At 49.3% G+C, this 21,988-nt stretch overlaps 1 protein-coding gene across 2 annotated transcripts in view; it reads left to right on the top strand.

Annotated features, from left to right (window-relative positions):
• LOC135915636 (band 3 anion transport protein-like) overlaps window positions 1-21,988 on the top strand; it is a 316,698-nt gene that overhangs the window by 7,233 nt on the left and 287,477 nt on the right. The gene's annotated exons all lie outside the window — the stretch shown is intronic.

Here is a 21,988-nt window from a genome sequence, read left to right as displayed (position 1 = left end):
GCGCTGAAAGAATTTTTTAGCTGTAAGTGCGAAATTTTGAGCGTATGTTATTTCTTGTGGAAGAGTGTTCCATATCTGAACACCAATGAAAGAGAGCCGTCGTTCTCCATAAACGTTGTGCGTGGAAGGTAGATTAAAGTTGCCTAATAATACATTTCTGGTAGTACGCAATGATGTATGGAAGGGGTGGTTGTTTCTTACGATACGGTTTACGACAGTTGCTGTTTTTAGGAGGCGTAGTGAATCGAAGAGTAATATCAGTAGCTCGTGGAATAATGGGTTGCTGGGGTGATCCTGCTTAGATTGCGTTATGATTCGTATTGATCGTTTTTGCAATTTTCTGATTGGCTGGAGATGACTATTGTAGGTCCATTCCCATGATTCCAGACAGTATGAGAGATGACTGTGGGTAAAGGAGAAATATAAAATACGTAATGTACTTGTGTCAAAATAGTCACGTGCTTGAAGCAGTTTATGCACCCCGATGCCACCTTCCCCCCAACTGCTAATAAATGGTTTTGCCAGTGCAGGTTTCTATCAAAGATTACGCCAATATATTTAAAACGCGGAGTATATTCTAGTAGAGAGTTGCCTCCGCCTGCCGCCTCCTTCTGCAGTCTTTTTTACGAGTACAAGGACACGTACGCTTGCACGCAACGGACAGGTAGAAGAAAGAAACCATAATGTCACCGGAAGAGAAGAGAGAGAGAGAGAGAAAAATTTCTCCAGTTGGAATGGTCGCGTCAGATGATTTTGATTTAACCCGATGAGAGGACGAAGGATGCTGAATGTATAATTCTACAAAGCTATACTTACTGCTGAATGCCGTGTCTAAGCAACATTTTATTGCGAGTGATCGTGTTTAGCCGGAAAAGTCTGGCTGTGTGAACGACGAATAACGAATCGAATAGGACAGTGTTTGATTCGTTATTGGACAGTTTCGCACATCAGTGAATAAAAATTAAGAATGCCACCATTATGTTTACTGGTACAGGTCTATTGAGACAACTAAAACAGGGAGCATTGATGTGTTTATGCATCGTGGTAGGCGAAATTACACTCGCCTTGGTGTGGCTGTGGCGCTCCGCTGCAGAGCGCGAGCGCACGGGTTCGACTCCCCGCCGCGTTCCTGCCGTCTCCTTCTGCAGTCTTTTGACTAGTACAAGGACACGTACGCTTGCATGCAACGGACAGGTAGGAGTAAGAAACCAAGATGTCACCGGAGCCCATCTCGCAGCGGAAAATATTCGAAGAGAGAGAGAGATCTTCACAAGAAGGGGATAAAGTTAGAACTGTACCCGCGCTTTTACATTATAAGTGTTGGAAACTGGCTGTGCAGCTATTCTTTTCTCTGACGATGCAGCCGCGTACTTGGTAATTTCTTCTGACTGTCGTTTGTTATGGAACATGAATTTAGCAGGACTTCGTAAAAGCTTAAAAGAAGTTTTCTTCGTTACTTTATAATACACGATACTTGAGGGCAACTCCAGCGATTTCTCTGTCTACTGACCTTGATAAAATTTTCAATATGCGCTCTTTTTTGCACTCTGATTATTTGTGCCAAATGATATGTCTGCAAGTAATTCAGTTTTCCTGAAAATGAATTTTAAGGATTGTTTGCGTGTTCCCGACTCATGCCCACAAATGTATGGCGTTTTACTGGCCACCCTGTGTTTGTGACGTCGGAGACTACACCGCCACTTTGCCCAGAAACGACGAAGCTGGCTTCTGTTTCTACGAGACAATGGACGGCAATCATCGTTTTGATAGTTGGGATAACCGGTTCTTCTCTTCGTCTTGCCGCAGCACAATGCGTTGAACTTTAGCACGTCAGCTGCCTCGTGCGGTGGCAGCGGGTCAAAAACAAACGCGCTGAAACTTCAGCGCTGAAATCGTCACCTAAATATCTCCTGTCTAGTTCGAAAGAGCTGGAAAGAGCTCCGCGTGTCGCCAGAAGACATCGTCAGCTTCGCTTTCTTTCTTTCTTTCTTTTTTGCGTTAGCACCACGTGTGCTGCATGTTTACAGTAGTGTAGGGTCTGACGTCATCGACTCATCGTGACGTCAAAGGCAGCATTTGAATGGAATTTTGAGGTTTTACGTGCCAAAAACCACATCTGATGATGAGGCACGCCATTTTTACCTCCTGGGGATCTTTAACGGGCCCCCAATGCACGGGACAAAGGCGTTTTTGCATTTCGCCCCCTATTGAGTCACACGAAGCAGCTACCCGTTTCGGCTTCGGTACATCGTTTATCGGTTATTTGAGATTATTGATGTGTTTCTAAGCAACTTGAACCACCTTACTGGTTACAGAACCGTCAGTGCCATTTGAAAAAGACAGTATCCTAATAGGGCTAAAAAAGAAAAAAAAAAGAAACGCCGTAGTTACCATTTAATCCCATTTTCAGTCGGTAAAACGCTTGACCGTGCTCTTGTCCAGAAAGTTTCTTAGATACGGTATCAATTTTTATCAATGTTTATTTACCTAGAAACCGAAAGTAAACGTTATCCTGACGCAAATGCGTAAGAATGTCGCTTATTATATCGGCATGTCTGCAAGCCAAAATATATTTCGTCTACTTCAGTTGCCTTTGTTTTTTTCTTTTTGTATCGGAATGAAAATTAGAGATGTAGTCACCCTTTAATGGTGACGGCTACTCCTGTTCACTTAACAGCAAAATAATAAAAACATTGTAAGATAAGAAGAAACGACGTCATAAAAGCTAGAAAACTCTAGAGCAGCGTTTGCTAGAATGAAGTTCGCATATGCTCCTAGATACACTTTTTTGGTGATTTATTCTTTCAAATTCTTATGCCCAGACACTCTACAATGGATACTCTACAATGGATCACATCCATGTCATTAATCAGGTTTTCGAGAAATCCGCAGAGTACAATAAGCCTCTCTATATGCCTTTCATAGATTACGAAAAGGCATTTGATTCAGCGGAGATACCAGCATTCATAGAGGCATTACATAATCGAGGAGTGCAGAACGCTTGCGTAAATATCTTGGAAAATATCTACAGAGATTCCACAGCTACCTTAATTCTACACGAGAAAAAGCAGGGAGATACCTATAAAGAAAGGTGTCAGACAGGGAGACACAATCTCTCCAATGCTATTCACTGCTTCCTTGGAAGAAATATTCAAGCTGTTAAACTGGGAAGGATTAGGAGTAAGGATCGACCGCGAATATCTCGACAACCTTCGGTTTGCCGATGACATTGTTCTATTCAGCAACAATGCAGACGAGTTACAACAAACGATTGAGGACCTTAACAGAGAGAGTGTAAGAGTGGGATTGAAGATTAATATGCAGAAGAAAAAGATAATTGTAAATAGCCCGGCAAAGGAACAAGAGGTCAGGATCACCAGTCAGCCTCTAGAGTCTGTGAATGAGTACGTTTACCTAGGTCAATTACTCACAGGGAACGCTGATCATGAGAAGGAAATTCACAAAAGAATAAAAATGGGTTGGATCGCATACGGCAGACATTGCCAGCTCCTGACGGGAAGCTTACCATTATCATTGAAAAGGAAGGTGTACAATCAGTGCATTTTACTAGTGCTGAGATATGGGGCAGAGACTTGGAGACTGACAAAAAAGCTTGAGAACAAGTTAAGGACCGCGCAAAAAGGATGGAACGAAGATTGCTAGGTGTAACGTTAAGAGACAGATAAAGAGCGGTTTGCATCAGAGACCAAACGGGTATAGACGATATTCCAATTGACATCAAGAGAAAAAAATGGAGCTGGACAGGTCACGTAATGCGCCGGTTAGATAACCGTTGGACCACAACATGGGTACCATGTGAAGGGAAACGCAGTCGAGGACGGCAGAAGACTAGGTGGAGCGATGAAATTGGGAAATTCGCGGGCGCTAGTTGGCGTCGGTTGGCGCAGGACAGGGGTAATTGGAGATCGCAGGGAGGGGCCTTCGTCCTGCAGTGGACAAAGAACAGGATGATGAAGATGATGATACTTTCTACTCTCTGTCTTCGAAGCATCATTTCATCAGTTCTAAACGCCCACTAAGATATTATCAACAAGGGAATCTGCTGATGTTTGCGGTGATATTTGGCTGTCTTGCTTTGTTAGTTTTCCTATTCATGTTCACGTGTTCCTTGAAATGTTATTGGAACTCACCATTCTCATGTCGTGTAGTATTGTTTTGTTAACGTGCTTCTGCTATCTTCCGCGGGGCACAGTCCGACAAGTCACTGGCAGTGTTCCAATACTCGCCGTAGACGGCAGAGTAGACGGCTAAGCGGTCAGCGGCCATCTAATGTCTCTTTCCAATTTCCACGAAGGCGTCAGAGTAGACAGCTTCGCGAAGACAGCATCGAAGTCAAAAACGATGCAGGCTACTTTCCTGTCCAAACAAGATCGCGGCTGAGCAGTGCCTTTGGAAACTCGACGGGAAGGTCGTCTGCGCACAAGAAAACGTAGACACGCTTTCCTATGCCTTTAATGTGAGTCGCATGGTGTTTTTCATGGGTTCGCAGGCGCAAATATTTAAAATACAGAAATAAAGTGTGCTTTTCTAAACTTTTTTTTTTTGTCGCCGCGAGATGACGCCATGTCGGAGAAGCGTCTTCCGTACGTCTTCCAGACGGCTATAAACGCGTTCCGTTGCTTGGCCTGGAAGCTGTCTCGACAGTCTCCTTAGCTGTCTCTGGGAGGAGCAGACGACGCCGGCGAACACACGGCATGAAGACAGTGGACTTTTCTAAAGAGACATATCCCGGCTCATTTGCTCGAAGCAAAACAAATGCGGGTGCGTCTTTGGCTCTCCGCGTTCACTGTAATGGCATGATTTATGCGCGGACATATTGAGTTCTTTGGCGACAGGACGTTCATGTGTGTGTCTAGCTATATCGAAGTTAGGCGCACACCTAAATTCTCTGGTGTCCTTCCTTTCTGTCGTCTAAGCTGCGATTTATTTTCCTTTGGCACAGCGTTGCACGACTTTTGCGAGGCGTCCGTGCGAACAGTAGTCTTTATTCTTGCCCGCACATATGTCAATTGTTGGAGGGGGAGCTCGCTCCCTGCGAATCGCCGCCGCCGAGTCGGGCGGCAGAGCCTTTGTCTCGTGCGCAGCTGGTCAAACTGTGCCGTAGTTCCGAGGGCTCGCGATTCTTCCTGCGCTTGCGACGAACGCTGGAATGACTACGCTCTGGACGGTGTCCGTGTAGTTCACGGGGAGTGACGTTGTTGGCGAGTGCTGACGATGAATGGCACGCATCGTAGAACTGCGAGGCATGTGGGAGAAGCAAGGCCGTGCACTCGGCGTACTCACCTTTTTTTTTTTCGCGTTTCAACCTTCATCATCGCCAGCAACAAGTCAGATTAAGTTCGCACTGTAAAAAAGAGAACCATCACCTTTTGGTCCGAGGGCAAGCTTGCAGCCTTTAAAGCGTCCTTACATCCACATATTTGAGAGATGGAACCAAGAGCGTGCCCTTTACGCGCCTTTAAGAAGTTATAATGTTCGCTGAATGGTGCACCTGCGCATTGTGCCCTAACGGTGGTGCGATTAGTTTAGCAAAACTACGGAATGTGGAAACAAGGTCAAACTCTCTATTTGTATGTCCCTTCTGCCTATAGCTTTCGCGCTGACACATACAGCCAACCAGCCCAAGTGTGATTTCGTGTGCGCATTCTGCTTTGGATCGTGTATGCCATAACAGCCCGAAAGTAACTCCTACGAGCTTGCCTTTAAAAGTGTGTGTGGTGTCGTTTGCAGAGCTGTCCTTTATTTTGCCTGACAGGCGCATATTTCAGCCTAGGAGCGATATGTATACGGCGCTACGATCTGTTTTACCACCGAGCCATGAGAGATCCATACCGGCCACCCTTGGAGCCACTTAAGCCTGCGCTCTCGTATGCGATTAAGAAATGTGTTTTGGGATTCTGGATACATAGGAAAGCCTGGTACGTGTCGAAACGTTGTCTTGCTTCTAGCAACACCATTACAAACGGTATCGGTATTAAAGACATTATTTTCCATTGCACTTCGTAAGGGTTTAAATAGTACATATAACACCACCTTTCCTGATCAGAAAAACAAGAATGTCCCCTCTTGTTAGACTCGAACGTCTTTATTGTAGACACCCCAAAGCTGCATTTAAAGAAATCATACGCGCTGTGGGAATAGAAGTTATGCGAAGCATCCTGCAGTTTGTTGGCCTTGGCGTCGACCCTGCGGTGGCGCGCCTCGACCGGCTTCTTGAGCTCCTCGATCGGTTCGAGCAGGCGCTCATTGTTGGAGCTCGGACATGCGCTCTTTCTGCCCTAGCTGCTCGATTAATGCGAGCGCGTTTCTCTTCCTCTGCGCCCAGTTGCACACGAGTACTGCGCCATCCTGGAGCTGTTCAAGTAAACCTCTGAGGAACGCAAAGTACAAGTTGACGCACTTATCGACGAAGCGGCGATCTCCCGAGGGCTTCTTTCTTTGCAAGCGTCAGAAGCCGGTTGGCGCGCACGGGGTCGCCGATCCGAGTCGCTCTGATGACGTTGCCATGGTGGAGTTGCGCGCATAGTTGGCGTACGCAGACTCCACGTGTGACAGGAAAGAGCAGGCCTCGATCTCGATGCCTGATTCAGCGGCCTGGTAACGACGAGGAGGGCCTTGAGGAATTCCTGTGCGAGCGTCGGGAGGAACGAGGAGGCAGCACGTTGCTGTCAAGCGTTCGGAAATCAACGTTTGTGGGAAACTGGTTAAAAATTGAATCGCTCTTCGAACGGAGGCAACCACCACCCGTTGTTCCGCTGCGCAGACGTGCGGGTCTTCTTACGCGTGCCACCTCGATCGAACGCACGTATAGTGCGCGAGAATCAGAGGCGAGATTCTAGGACGACGAAGCTCGAATGACGACGATACGCCGACCACGACGGCATCGCGAACATGAGGATATGTATATCCAGCTGCTCAAGCTTGTAGGCGTATAGGAGGCTAGACAGGCCAGAGAGACAGGCTCAAAGTGCCTGAAGTTGGCAAAGAATGCTTCGCATTAAAACGTTCAAGGCGTTGCTTCGCATGGCCTTCAAAATATGCGCTAGTCTAACAAAGGCCACTGCAGTTCACGTTTCCTCCCCGAATCCTGCACAACGCATCGTCACTTCGCTTGCGCTCTTTTCTCCGGACGCTGGCAGCAGCGTGAGAGCAACTTCGAGCATGCGACTTATGTTCGCCTCAGGTATATCGGGTGGTTTGACAGCGGCAGTCAAGCTCTGGCATGTCATTGGAACGTCTCGTGCAGCCCCGTGTCCATGAACCTCTCACTCGCCATGGCGGCTCCCTTATAAAAGTTGCACCGAACTCGGCGAAACTTGTGCCTCAGGACTCTTTTGCTTCTAATGTTCGCATCATGCAGTAAATAAAACATTAACCTTGAGTCCACCACTACAGCGTGCCTTATGATCATTTCCCGGTTTCTGAATGTAAACCCCAAAAATGTAATTAATGTCATTTGTATATGCTGTTGTCAATCGATCATGAATCACCAACTCGGCCGCGCTGCTATCGGTGCAGGCCCTAGTTCCGTTCGTACGCGAGCCTCGCGCCAGAAGCTAAACCTCGGCAACCTTCGAGCCACGTATTAACAACGCATACTTTACAGCGTTTACTGCAGCACAACAAAGTATCGCCCCGCGCTTTGCAATAACTAGTGTCTTTTAGCAGCAGCACCAATGCATCTTTTTAAAGTGAAGCTTTCTTTACCTCTTCATTCGACTTTCCCACTGCTGCTGCTGCTGCTGCTGTCAGGCACACCACCTCGGGGGTCGGTCCAGAGCGTGTGTATACATGACAGGAGCGCGGAAGAGAGGATAGACGACGTGAGGAACTTGTTTGGACCCCGCCGCGTCTAATGTGCACCATGTCATTTGGAGCTCCCTGGGCGTACTGCCACATTAGCCTCTTGGCGTGACCACTTTCAAAAGCATCGGAGAACATGCAGCCCTTCCCTTTCTACTAACGTGCGAGTCCAGGGGGGACGCAGATAGAACTGTAGAGAGGAGGGAGGGAAAGAGGCAGTTCCCACACAAGTGTAAGGGAGGGGGGGAGGTGACGTGAAAACGCAAGGAAACCCTACTACTATATGGCAGCGGTTGCGGGGAAACTGGATAAGCTTAAGTTCAAGGTACGGTACAGTACGTTCCTGCTATTTCTGAAACGTAAACACCATGCAAATATGTCAAGCGGACAAATTACGCAGGGCTGCAGAAGCAGGTCCAGATTGCTTAAAGCGCACCGCAGGGTCCAGGCGACACTACGGAAGCGGTCGACCGTCAAATCAACACTTCTGTGCCCGCTGCGGTAGCTTTGCGGCTATGCCATTGCTAGAGGCCGTGGATTTGATCCCGACCGTGGCAGCGCCCTTTCGACGGTGTCGAAATAGAAAACGCACGTGCAGTTAGATTTTGGGAAACGTTAAAGAACATCACGGTGTCAAAATTAATCCGGAGTCCGCCACTACGGCGTGCGTCATAATCCGAGTGTGGTTTTGGCACGTACAGTCCCATAATCCAATTCAAGTTCAATATTTCTGCCGCAATACGATGTGCCATGTGAGGCAATGACAATGCTCAACCCTCTCAGAGGTTATGAAATGTGACTCACAACAACGCCTCAAGCAAACGCGACTTCCTGTGTGTTCTGTGTACTACGCATACAAACAGCAGTGGTACACGCAAGGTAATGTTTAACATCAACTCACGACTCTCGTGTTAGACTAAACGTTGAAGAAATTAAGCTTTCGCGGTTAATATCACCGCTAATCATGATCTATCAAAGCAACCAGCACCGAAAGGTTCGCTTACACCGACTCCCACAGTACATGGGAGCTGCATAATTTTATTATGCCGTGTTTGTTCCTTGAAATAATCGGTATATATGGTTGCCTATTTATTGATTTGCTCATTTTGAACCGAAATGCGTCAGCGGGATGGTCAGTTAAAGCTTCAAGAAGTGGCTGTTGTCTGCCTAATCGGAGAAGCCGTACTTCGCATCCGCTTTGCATCAGGAGTGTCTAGTCTCCTCGGCGTGCTTATCTTAACAGAATTAGTTACTCGAGAGGTGCGCTTCCCGCGCTTGAGGCGCTTGGTTCCCAGCAAAACCCAAGAAGAGTGGGTTCTTGGGTAAGCAAGCCCCTTGCGTCTCTTCATCTTTCTGCTGCAGTATTTTGGAGGTATGTTTATTCCGCGCACGAGCGGCGCACCGCGAGAGCTGACCCGCCGATAAGATATAACTCATGCCTTACCTTCATTCCGTGCTTCTCTGTTCGGCGTCATTTAAGGGACTGATACCTTCAATTTTTAAATGGTCCCTTACCATGGGCCACAAAGCAAATTTTGGTTATACGCTGGAAGTTGTTACATGCCCTCTAAGGAGTGTTCTACCGCAAGAATTTTGCAAAGTACTTCATTAGTAGCAGAGTTAGAAATATTTGAAGTGCCACGAACCCATGATTTCAGGAGGCGAGCGTCACTGCCAGCATGGACACCCTCCACTTGCCCTATCTAGCCTCCGCTAGCGAAATTCTTTCCCTGCGCTCTCCCATACCGGAGCCGGAGGATCTCGAGATGAATGCGTCACGGGCGCCGCCTACTTTTTCGTTCTTTTTATTGGGATAGCAAATATATGGACACTCCAGGCGCGTTTTTGCCGTCGCCGTGATGTTCCGTATAAAGTCCGAGGGCGTTAACGCCGTTACTGCTCGCCGTATGCTGTATGTGCACGAGTGAAAGCACGTGAGGGGCGCCGAGGATTGAGGCTCAATCTGGCGCGCGCGAGGGAGGAAGGCGGAGGGCAAACGCGTCGTCTTCCGCCGCGCGAAAGGCCTTGGGGAGGTGGGGGGCGGCCGCCTTGGGCGTCGGCAGAAACTGCGTATTTCCCGATCGGGCACAAGGGGAACTGACCATCGAGGCTCGATCTCGCGGGCAAAACGGAGGAAAGTGGGGAGGCAGCGTGGGAGTGAAGGTGGGGGCCGGCTTCTACTCCGCCAGCAACTGCATACTTTGCGCGGCGGAGCGCGGTTGCGCGCGCCGTTTCTTGAAAGCAATCTGCAGGGGGAACGCGCCGTGGTTGCTCAGTGGCTATGGTGTTGGGCTGCTGAGCACGAGGTCGCGGGATCGAATCCCGGCCACGGCGGCCGCATTTCGATGGGGGCGAAATGCGAAAACACCCGTGTACTTAGATTAGGTGCACGTTAAAGAACCCCAGGTGGTCGAAATTTCCGGAGTCCCCCACTACGGCGTGCCTCATAATCAGAAAGTGGGTTTGGCATAATTTAATAATTTAATTTAATTTAATAATTTAATTTAATTTTAATCTGCAGGTGGCTCATACCTTTGTGCATGCTGTTTTCTCGCCGCTGTTTGCGTTGAAGTGATAGACAGCACGAAAGTCACTTCGCTCGCTGCTGCTGCTGCCGAGCTTGCTCATGACAGCATTTTGACAGCTGTCCGCGGTCATCGAGTGTGATATGTTCATGTTTTCCTGTGCGCGCTGAAACCATGCTCGTTAATTCAGCTTGTAAGCGAATGTTTCCAAGTTTATACGGCCGATAACACTGCTATCCTTACTTCGCATAACTGTCTACTAATTTGCTATCGCAATCGATGCTTCGCCTTTCTGGCGAAACCGCGTCTTTTTTTCTCTCGCGTTTTTGCTGAGTGGCGCACTTCCGGTGACGGTTTCGCGCGCGAGCGGTTGCTTTTGTCTCGTTTCGCCCCGCGGACGATGTTGGCGCGCTCTGCGCATGAGAACGCCTGATTATAGCGTTAGAAGTCAGTGCCACAATCACGAGCACTGAAGTAGGCGCGAGAGGACAAAAGAGCATGATCGGTGCGCTGGAACACGGTAGAAAATGACATAGTTTCTTTCTCTTTGCGTGCGACTGCACAACGTGGGAACAAACAGACGAAACGGAAGTGCATATCTCTTGCTGCGGTATGAAGTAAAACAAGAACTAGCAGACATTCGGTTTGTATATGTTCTATTATTTCTCTAAACTTTAATTCGTCTATAGAAGCAACAGATTGAAATAACAAGTGATGTTCCATTGAATAATTCTCCAAGTCACGTGTCACTATGAATGACGTCGCAGCACTGCAATGTACAGTCGTGAGCAAAGGTTTGGAGACCATGGCATCAGCAAGAAATTAGAATATCTTCTAGAGCAGCTCCGTGGTCTGGAATTGGTTTAATACACTGTATAAAAAAACACGCGCACGCATGCGTGCGCTCTTTATTTTAGCCGGAATGCTCAGGCTGCGAAAAAACATCGCGGCACCTTTGTTCCCCAAACTTTTGCTCGCGACTGTACGTATAGGCGCACTGGCGCGATTGACGTCGACTCTCCGGCTTGGGAGCGCGGCGCCCGCGAGAAGGGCACGGTTTGAAGTTTAAGCTCTTTCGCGGCGCGTAGGGACGTAATAGTTAGCAGACGCGATCGTTAGCGCACATTGCACTGCACTTGTCAGCTCAAAATGGCCAGACCTGGGGAGGGGCCTTTTAAAATATTCTTAGCTCCCTTCGGGCGTTTTCCTGGTTGGCCGGTGGTCAGACTCGGCAAGGAAGACCGTTCGTTCGGGCTATTCGCTTACATTGACATCGTCGGTGGTTTCTGCAGTCTTTTCCTTTTTTTTTTCCTTGATCGGCCGCGAAATCTCATTGGCAGCCCACACAGTTTCGCTCCGCAGTCCGGGTAGCAGGATGTTTTGGGAAACGTTAATTAAAACGCCAGTATATTATACGGTCCGGCTTCAGCTCCACTATGGGAATATGTGCACCCGACCTCAAAATATTACGGAACACGAAATCTGAGAAAAAGCTCAGTATCTGCGTAGCCTAACAACGCAGCCTAGTATTCTCATTTACAGCCTGTACTAGTATATGCGAACAACATTGTGATGTTCGGTTTTATTGACTGCTGTTACAGGCGCTGCTCGGAAATTGAACGTTTTCTGAGATCCCGTGGTCCGTAAACTTTTGTAGCCGGGTGTGCCTTAAAATAATTGCAATGTTTTTCTTGGAATATTGTTATTAGACAACAGAACATTACAATTTGTCGTGAAGGTAATCTCCTCTTCACGTAATACAGTTGGTGATGCTGCGGAATCGAGCTATCTACCACAAGAGTTTTCTTTTGGAGCGCAGCTCTTTGGCGCCCGTTCCTGCATTTCGCGTCGCCGTCGAGCCTTGCCGTTGTGCCTCTCCGTAACCAGCTCCGTAGCCGGGGCCAGCGCGCTGCTCTAGCTGCGCGCGCTCCTTGAGCCTTGCTCCCTTCGCTCCTTCTCCAATGCCACCCATGTGCGGCGGCAATCAGGGGCCGAATTTTATAACGGTTCGGAAGGGGAACGGTTCACTTGGCCTCATCTGATTGGTCAAAATTTGGTTGCGTCGTGGACCGTCAGAGACAGCGGGGCGGCACCACATATAATTACGTCACGCATCTGTCAATCATTTCCAAAGCGAATCCGTCTTTGGCTAAGAGCGGAACCGGCGAAGGGTTAGTCCGGTTCCGTTGCTGTGGCTTGGCTGTTGACTTGCGACCCTGGGCGCGCGCGCCGGTTGTGCGACGCCGGAGACGTGCGGGCATCGCGCGCGCGTGCGTTGGTTGCTTCGGAGGCTATTACTTGCCTTTGTCGTCTGCTTCGCGTTGCTCTTGCGGTGTCGACCACGGCTGGAAGTGCGGTGCGCGTTCGAAGAAATGACGTATAATGGTTTGCAGCGCCCCTGCTGGCTTTCTAAGTAGACCTTTTGCAGGCTACGCTATCAATTGGAGGAGACTCGGGTGCAAGCGTACCAGTGGTCATTCCACGCAGAGGAAGGATTTACGCGCTGCGGTTCATCGCCACAGACCTGCAGCTCCCAGAGGTCGGTCGGAAGCGAAGCATTCGTCGGAATGGCCTAGATCTCTGCTGCCGACAATGTCCACGAAGTTGCTATAGCAATTACTGTGTCGGCCGGTAGAATGGTTGGGTCCGCTTTCCCGTGACCTCCGCTTCAAAGCCAATGCCAAGGAGATATTTGCATGGTGAGATCGAATTCCCAGTGCTCTCGCCAGCGTGAATAGCTCGCAGATCGCCGTTCAACAAACAGAAGGGTTCAACCTAGACTGGTCCAGCGCTTCCTTCGTTCGGCCGATAAAACTGTACAGTCAGGACGGGAAGGTATTGGGGAGATCTCTTATTTGGCTGCCCCCCCCCCCTTCTTTTTCTTTTTTTCTTGTTCGGGAGTGCCGCACTTCGTTCCTCAATTTCACGGCACAGCGCGCACCGTCAGCACCACGCTCTCCGATTTTACAAGCCTCGCACACAGCCTTGCTCTCTTCGCTCCTCCTTGCCACCCCTGTGCAGCGGCAATCAGAGCGCCCGCTCGGTGGCGGCTGATCTCGATGACGTGCTGCTGCCCAAGCCAAAACGCATAGCCGCCGCTGTTCGCCACTGCGTGTAACCCACCTGTGCCCCCTCTTTCTCCGTGGCGGCGACGGCGCGAGAGCGCGCGGTGTTCGGTTGCCGAAGCGCCGGTTCGGTATCAGCGTATCACTGGTATCACGGTGCGCGCTTCCCAAGCCGAAACGCAGAGCCACCTTCAGTTGACTCGCTAGCAGCGTCAGCAGCGTCAGGGCATCAGTCTCTTCACCGCATAGCGTTGCTATGCGCCTACACGCTATCTCCCTCGACCTCCCGATATAAGCGAAGCAGTTGCGCCAAGTTACGCTCCGTTTGCGGCGGCTGGTGTGAAATATTCCGCACGAGACGCATTGTCCGAGGCTCACAGACGGTTTAGCCGAAACAGCTGGAGAGCTGCGTAGGAAGAAACGTAATTGTCGGCAATCTTCTTTAAGTGTTCGGAACAAGTATTTTGTATTTATTTTCCTTGTATTCCTTTAACAAACCACTGATTGATATTGATAATTATGTGCGACCTTCGTCCCCAAGTCTCTTTAGTTGCTATTTGGCTTTTACTTTCATCAGGTGTTCTTGTTCTTTTTATTGCGATAGTAACTATACGGACACTCCAGGCGCCTTTCTACCGTCGGTGTCGCTGTAATGTTCCCTGTAAAGTCTAAGCATAGAGAAAGACATTGAACAAGAGCGAACGCTCACATAGAGTCCAGCGGCCGAATTGACTGTAGCGCACCAAGCGGATGGGATTAACTTCTTTCGGTTTTGGGCGCGCGCGTTTTGAACGGTAGCTGGCACGCGCGCTACGGCGGCTGCGCTACTCCGCGCCCCCCCCCCCTTTTTTTTTTGCTTCCGCTGCTCAATTGCGCGCGGTGTTAGTGCGGAATCGTTTAATTAAAATGATTGCGAACGATCTTTACAAGCCGCCATCGAATCTGTGCCACGTGCAATTTCATAAAGTAGACGCAAAACGCCTTGTACATGAAGAAATGTTTATTTCGCTCTATATAAATCCTCGTTCCGGCCTATTTGTGCGTTCATACAACGTTAATTGTGGCACCAGGTAAGCAGCAGTAGTTCCCGTTCAAAGCTCCACCGGACGGCATCAGCTGAAAAAAGTAAATTACAAGCATGTGTCATTTTGCTATTTAGACATTATAGGAATACTGCCTGTAGAGGGGAACGTGCGAAAGTGGTCAATTGGCGACATTACGAACAAAAGCAAAGCAATTCGCTTTTACATGTATGGCGTCGAAAATACCTGACTCATTCCAAACTGTACTATAAATTATGAAGAAAACAGCGGATTTCCAAGCATTCCTCGATTCCCGGGCAATATTTCCTGCACTTCAAGAGCACAAATGCGCTGGCGACTGCGCGTTTCCAAAACAACTTGGCCTCAGCCGACACGAGAGTACGCTACATACACAGGGGGTCGCAACACAGGCTCTCAGCCAGACCATGCTAGACGCTCGCAGAATGCCTTCTACTCGCACTCAAGAGAAATGCGTGGGTGCAAACCTTATTTTCAGTCGTTCAGAAGACATAATTTTCGAGTTCTTAGTTTTTGAGCTCCTCGGCAGTATATTTTGCGCGTTCTGCCGGCGGAAGCAACACACCCCACTGTTATCACTCTTGGCAATCGCTCGTCGCATCTTCGACAAGCGTGAGTACCGAAAGAGGTGTATGTTGCGGGGCCATAGAAAGCGTCACAAACTTGTCTCACTAAGATTCAGTACACTCTAAACTCACCACGGCCGGCTTGCTTTTTTCCTAACTGCGTCACAACCCCAGGTTGCGGCGAGCGTGCCTCTAACGTATCCGAAAAATAACGAATAACAATAATTTTGGGGGTCAGAGAATGCGCCATGAACTTGTCCCAGTAAGATCCAAAACACGCGAAACTGCGGCACAACGCCGGGCGCGGCCACTAGTAAAACCCGAGGAACCCTAGTAGAACTCTGGGAGTGTTAGCCAGCGCCACCACTCACAAACCTTGGCGGCGGGTGTGGAACATCCTTTCTGCCGCAGGCGCTACGAGAACGTGGTCTTTTTGGGTGAAGGCAACCGGTCAATAAACCCACACAAGCTACCTGAAGGCATCAATGTTGCTGGATTCGAGACCCTCGTTATGTAATAAACGAGAAGAAAGGGGGTTAACCGAGAGGCCCGATTACTATTAGTCATATCATAAGAAGCCAACAAACACTGACACAAAGGACAACATAGGGGAAATTTGTACCTAATAAATGAGATAAAGAAACGATAAACTAATGGAAATGAAAGTGGATGAAAAACAACTTGCCGCAGGTGTGGAATGATCCCACAACCTTCGCATTACGCGTGCGAAGCTCTACGAATTGAGCTACCGCGGTGCCGTTTCTCCATGCACTTTCTTGGGTATTTGTTGCCTAGTAGAACCCTGGGAGTGTTTGCCAGCGCCACCACTCACAAACCTTCGCGGCGGATGTGGAACGTCCTTTCTGCCGCAGGCGCCACGAGAATGACCTTTTTGGGTGAGGACAACCGGCCAATAAACCCACATATCGTTTCTTTATTTCATTTATTGGGCACAAGTAATTTCCCCTATGTTGTTCTTGGTGTTAGTGTTTGTTGGCTTCTTATGATACATCAACCGGTTGACACACGTTGCTATTTCACATTCCTCCATCGACGTTGAATAGCACACATTTCTTTTCAATTCTGCACCCTCGCCGCTGTAGTGGATCAGCTGCAGTGGAGCCGTATACGGTGTTGCGACAGTTGCTTTTTGGTTTCCCGGCCGTGTTCTAAGTGGGCGGTTATGCCGATGCTTGAGCGCTCGTTAATGAGAGCTTTACTTTAGGGGACGCAAGCGGCTTGCGTACGCAAGAACTAGGGGCGACGGTACTGCGCATGCGCAGACCGCTACGTCTACTTGCGTCCTTGGGGTTGTTGGGGCGGCCGAAAACATCGCTGCCCCTAAGCGGCCACGTTACCTACGTGACTCTCGCTGTGTACGAGAACTTACGAGTAGCTAGCGGGTAGATAATCTTATAAATATTTCGCCAAGTGTCGACAGACGTCGTTTTTATATATATTAGAGAGGTTTAGCGTGTTCGGTATTCGGGTAAACGCAGGCGGACGGGGCGTTGGGGCGGGGGAGGAGGAGGAAACAACTTTATTTAATAGCAGGGGAAGGGGAAGCCAGGTCATGGGGGAAGGCTAGGTCGGGGCCCAGGGGGCCGCAGCTGTCGCCGTCCATTCCGCCAGCCTGGACTGATTCTTGGTCGACACTTCTCAGCGCTTTCTCCTATTCCTCAGGTGAGGGGGCTAGCCGCAGGAGTTCTTTTGGGGGCGGTTGGCGGTCGCTTCCCCATAGAATGTGATTCTGACCAGCCTGTGCTAAGCCGCAAAACGTACATGTTAAGATGCTGTCATCCTTCAGGATGGCCGCTAGTCTCCTGGGGCTGAGCACACTGCGCGTTTGAGCGCGGCGCAGGGTCACGGCCTGTTGTCTGTTTAGGCCGCCGCATGGAGGCGGGTAAATCTGTCGTTCCTCTCTTTGCCGACGGAGGCGATCTCTGTAACTTAGTGAAAGCGTTTCAGGGTTTTCCGGAGGAGGCTGCCCCTCGGCCCGGTTAGTAGTTGCGCGGGCTGTGAGGTGGGCAGCTTCGTTCCCGGTGTTTCCCGCGTGGCTAGGGACCCAGAGAAGCCTGATGCTTATTTCCGGCCTCTGTAGTCTTTCTGCCGCTGTTTGGCTTACTTGGCCCGATCTGAAGCTTTTGATCGCTGACATTGAGTCCGACACTATGAAGAGCGTCCCTGCGACTGCTGTCGCACTAGCAATGGCGGCCTCTTCCGCTTCCAGGATAGACCTTGCTGCGATTTCCTCGGTTCGGAGGATCCGCCCCGTTCCGTACACAGCCACTATCGCATATGTGCCGTTCCCCACAGGCGAGGCGTCCACATATGCGGCCGGTTTGTCTGGTAGAGTCTTCTGAAGGGATTCCGCGCGTGCGCGTCGGCGTCCCTTGTGGTGTTCTCCCGTGTTCTTCGGGAGTGGTGGAATGACCAGTTGGTTCCTAATGTCTCTCGGAATTTTCACTCTCTTGGTGGTTCCTGCGGGGGGGGGGGTGGGGGTCGAGATTCAGGAGTTGTAGGATCTGATGCCCTTGCTGCGTGCATGACAGCCTCCACCACTGCGCCGCTCTCTGCGCTTCCACGATTTCATTGACGGTGTTATGGAGCCCTAATTGTATCAGTCTTTCGTTGCTTGCCCATGTAGGAAGTCCGGCTGCTACTCTGTCGACTGAACACAGTAAAGTGTCGATCTTTCGTGTATAGTTGAAGGAAAGTACATGTGTGTGCTATCCTGCAGACGAAGTAAGCCTGGATTAGCCTGCATGCTTCGTTCTATTGCAGTCCAAACTTGCGGCCAGTAATACGTCGCAGCAGCCCGATTATCTGGCGAGAGGAGCTCGCCAGTCTCTTCATAGTTTCTTTGCACGAGTTCTTTTCCTCTAGGAAGAGCCCAAGTACTCTGATGGTGGTGACCTGGGGTACTACTTATTTATTGACTACTATTTGCAGCGTAGTTTTGATTGCCTGCGTTGTTTTGCCGGCAATAAACAGTTCTGACTTGGTAGAGGAGCATTTGAGGCCATTGCCGGCCACGTAGGCTTGTACCGTGTCGGCTGCTGTTTGCAGTGCCTGTTTGACGGCCCGGGCATTGCCTTGCCTCGTCCAAATGGTAACATAGTCCGCATAGATGGCATGGCGGATGAGCGGGATCTTGTTAAGTTCCTTGGGTGGTTCCTCATAGCACAGTTGAAAAGAAAAGGAGATAGTACTGCACCCTGGGGTGTACCCCTAGGTGGGGGAGTAAACGGGAGTGGCCTGGATGGTGCATCCACCTTGTGGCGCAAAGCTCAAATGTACAAAAACAGCTAATGTTGTAAGTCTATGCTACTTCGCTGCTGGTGTAAATCTTCGGCACTGGCGTAATCGTGTTGCTGCCAAAAATTTACACCCGCAGCAAAGTAAAATAAACTTGGTTACTGCAACATTAGCTGTTTTTTTTTTCTGTTTGAGCTTGTTGCCACCAGGTGGCTGCACCATGCAGGCCCCAACGCCCCAACCTGCGTCCGCCTCCGTTTACCCGAATACGGACACGTTAAACCTTTCTATTAACTGCTTTTAATAAGAATAATCTTATGTACTTTACTTCATATGCTTGATTTCATATTTGAAAAAATGATAACTCAGCAAAGATCAGACGTCGATGGCGCTGCGAGCGCATGCGACGTCATTGCGGCTTGCGTTTGGGGCCGCTAACATATAACGTCTTTCTGCTTGCGTACGCAAACGCACCCAAGCGCTAGGGGCCCCAACGCCTCGCGTCCTCTAAACAAAAGCTCTCTAATGAATCCCCTCAGAGTTAACGTAGTGGAGCCTGCCACTGCGGCTTCTCTTGCAGCTTGACTACGTAAGAAAAGAACGTTGTCAGTTCGTCGCTAAAGCCGCTCGGTCGAGCACGCGAATCGGATTTCACTTAACCACTGCATGGGCGTGTTGCGGTTTTTAGTGTCCCCATCATCGCTGCTTTATTTATTTATTTATTTATTTATTTATTAGTATTACCCTCAGGGCCAGATGCATTACAGAGGGGAGTGGAACACACAGGAAGAAAGACACGATACAGGCTTTGTTCTGTTAATTCAGTGTTAGCTGAAAAGATGAGGTAAAAGCGCGAAAGAAGAAAAATGCAAGTAATTGACCGATAACAAATATAGTTACATACTTGGTGAGTTACATTGCAATAGAGTTGTGTTTAAAACATCATGAAACTAGGAATAGTGAGCAGTGGACGTGACTGATCCTGGAAGGTGGTTCGAGTCCTGTGAGGTGCTTGGTACAAATGATTGATAACATGTTTGCGTTAAGCACGACATTATTCCCACCTTTTGTGCATGATCGAAACGAGGGGAAATGTATGATGGAGAAAGAATAAGGTCATTGTGTAGGGCGGGACTGTACTATATTTCATGGAAGAGACATAGGCGAGAAAACTTCCGGCGACAGGCTAGTGACGCAAGCTGTAGATATTCTTTCATTAAAGTGATACTGGCAGTATGACTGTAGTTACTTAGAATAAAGCGGACAGAGTTATGTTGGACAAGCTTGAGGGCAGATGTTAATATAGCAGTGCTGGGGTCCCAGATGGAGGAGGCATATTCGAGTTTACTTCGGACTAAATATTTGTAAAGGAGGAGTTCTTAAAAAAACAGGAATAGATGAAACATTGGTAATTATTTTGCTAATATGAAGTAACCAAGTAAGAGAGGAAGTTATGTGGACACCTAGGGAGTAATAGCATGTTACGGATTCGAGAGCGGAATTCTCCAGCAAGTAGGAAGTGGGGCAAGAAGTACAGGAGACACGTAATACCTTACATTTCGTTGTGTTGAGTTCCATCAGCCAGACTTTACACCAGTTAGATATACAGTTGATATCGTTTTGAAGGATCGTAACATCATTTTGGTCAATAACTTCTCGGAAGACTACGCTATCATCGGCGAATAATTCCGGCAAGTCATTAATATAAATGTGAAACGGGAGGTTCCCTTCCTCCTTTTTTTTTTCTTAATATTTGCCGGCACTCGACGTCACTGTGAAGAGAAGCATCTCCTTCCCGGTGCAGAAACTTCTTGCACCGGTCCGCGAGGCCAGGCTCGTAGCGCAAGCGAGGCTGTTGCAGATAACAGCCATTCCTTATTGCAATCACCTGGCGATTAGATTGCAGGCGACCGTCGCCCTCGGAAACTCCGTGCGAGTGCGCACTGTGCGTTCGCTCCTCGGGAGGAGAGGGGCGGGCACTCTGCCTGCACAGTCGAGATTGCGCAAGCGCCGCACGTCCGCGTTGCGATGCCTCTCCCGCTTTACGAAAGGAAAAAGATGACACTCACCCGCATGTAGCTAGAAAGAAAACCCGCACAGGCTTCTCAGGAACAAAGCCTCGTAGTTGAAGAAAATGTGTCTTGGTTCGTGATTCAACTACGAGGCTTTAATTCTGAGAAACCCTTATGGGTTGCCCTTGTAGCTTCGGGCTGCGTACGGGTGGATGTCAATTTTTCCTTTCATGAGCGTTCCTCCATCTTGCGGAATTCCGCGGAACTAATCTGCCATATTCTCCCGCTCTTCACGCTCACGTATGCGGCACACTCTAGACACGCTATCTCTACGGCGCTAGGCGGGCACGAGAGGAGACCGAACCTCGCTGTGCTGCTTCTCCACATGGACCTGCCAGTTTGAGAACGCATTTCAAAGCGCAGCTCGTATACGCGCCCGCTCCTGCGGCGAGCGTCGGCGTGACCGAGCGAACGAGCACTGCGAAAGATGAGAGCGAACGCATCGCGCAGCGGGGGGTGAAAAAAGCGGCGAGGCGCGAGCAGGAAAGTGGAGGAATGCACGGCGAAAGCGTGAGAAGAGAAACGTAGTGCGGCGACGGTGCTACGAGGTGGCGCCAGAGTAGCGTGCGTCATCTGGGAAGTTTGTCGGCGGCGGCTTCTCTGAACCACGCGTGACCCACGCGCTGGCCCCACGCGCTACATGGGTCTCGCGACCTCCAGATTAGCGAGACAGTGGCGCCACACTTTGCTCCGTTTGCAACGTGCCTTACGAGACCGATTGTCCACACCAGCCAATATATCGCGAAATGAAAACACGCATACAGCTGCGCTCAAATTTCGCATTAGGGAGTTGTGCCTTGTCCTGTCTGTTTTCCTTCCTGTGTACCGTCACTATTGGCGCTTCATCTATTGAAAGGGAGTGTCGTAATTGTAGGTGAATTTTTTCTGTCTTCTATTGGACCTGGATTCAGTTTCTATTTCTTTTTTTTTTCTTTGCCATGCTTGATAATGTCGCGAACCGAGTGGTCGCAGCGGAGCGCCAGAACCAGAGGACCAGCGTAGCAAGAACGAACTAGCGCGTGCCGTGCTGGCGCCGCGAGCACGCGCCGTCCAATTTTGCTCGTCTTGCACTGCCGACCGAGAGCGCCGACCTTTAGCGTCCGCCCGTAGCGGCGTCCGTGGGCGCTACAATATATTGCATTACATAGGATGGCGATACACTTACTCTGCTGATTTACAGAGTGCATTAAGAAAAATTATCACAAGTCGCATTGAAGCAGTAATCGACTGCCGCACGCGTAATGCCCATGCGAGGCCAGATGTTTGATTCCTGGCCGATCAGTCGGTAAATAAATAAATAAATCAACCGTAATGTATTTATTATTAGTATGTTTACACGTGACGATATCAGTTTTATTTATTTTCCATGTGTCATAGGACCTATGACACTGATAACTGCTAAAAACTACTGCCAGATTCATCGTTATTTTCAACACGCGGGTTTTTGGATATATGCCTATCTCGCTAATGTCACGTTTTGGTAACCGCGACTGCTGGATTTGTTGGATCATCGCACAGGAAAGTGAGTCGTGCCCGTTTTGCCTTCGCAAGTAAGAAATGTCTATCCCTCTAAACGCAGTAAAAACGACCTATAACGACCGCATTATGGGAAGTTCT

Source organism: Dermacentor albipictus, chromosome 1 (assembly GCF_038994185.2).
Source record: "Dermacentor albipictus isolate Rhodes 1998 colony chromosome 1, USDA_Dalb.pri_finalv2, whole genome shotgun sequence".
NCBI lineage: Eukaryota > Metazoa > Arthropoda > Arachnida > Ixodida > Ixodidae > Dermacentor > Dermacentor albipictus.
Note: the sequence above shows the minus strand (reverse complement) of the source record. Positions and strands in the feature narration are given on the sequence as shown.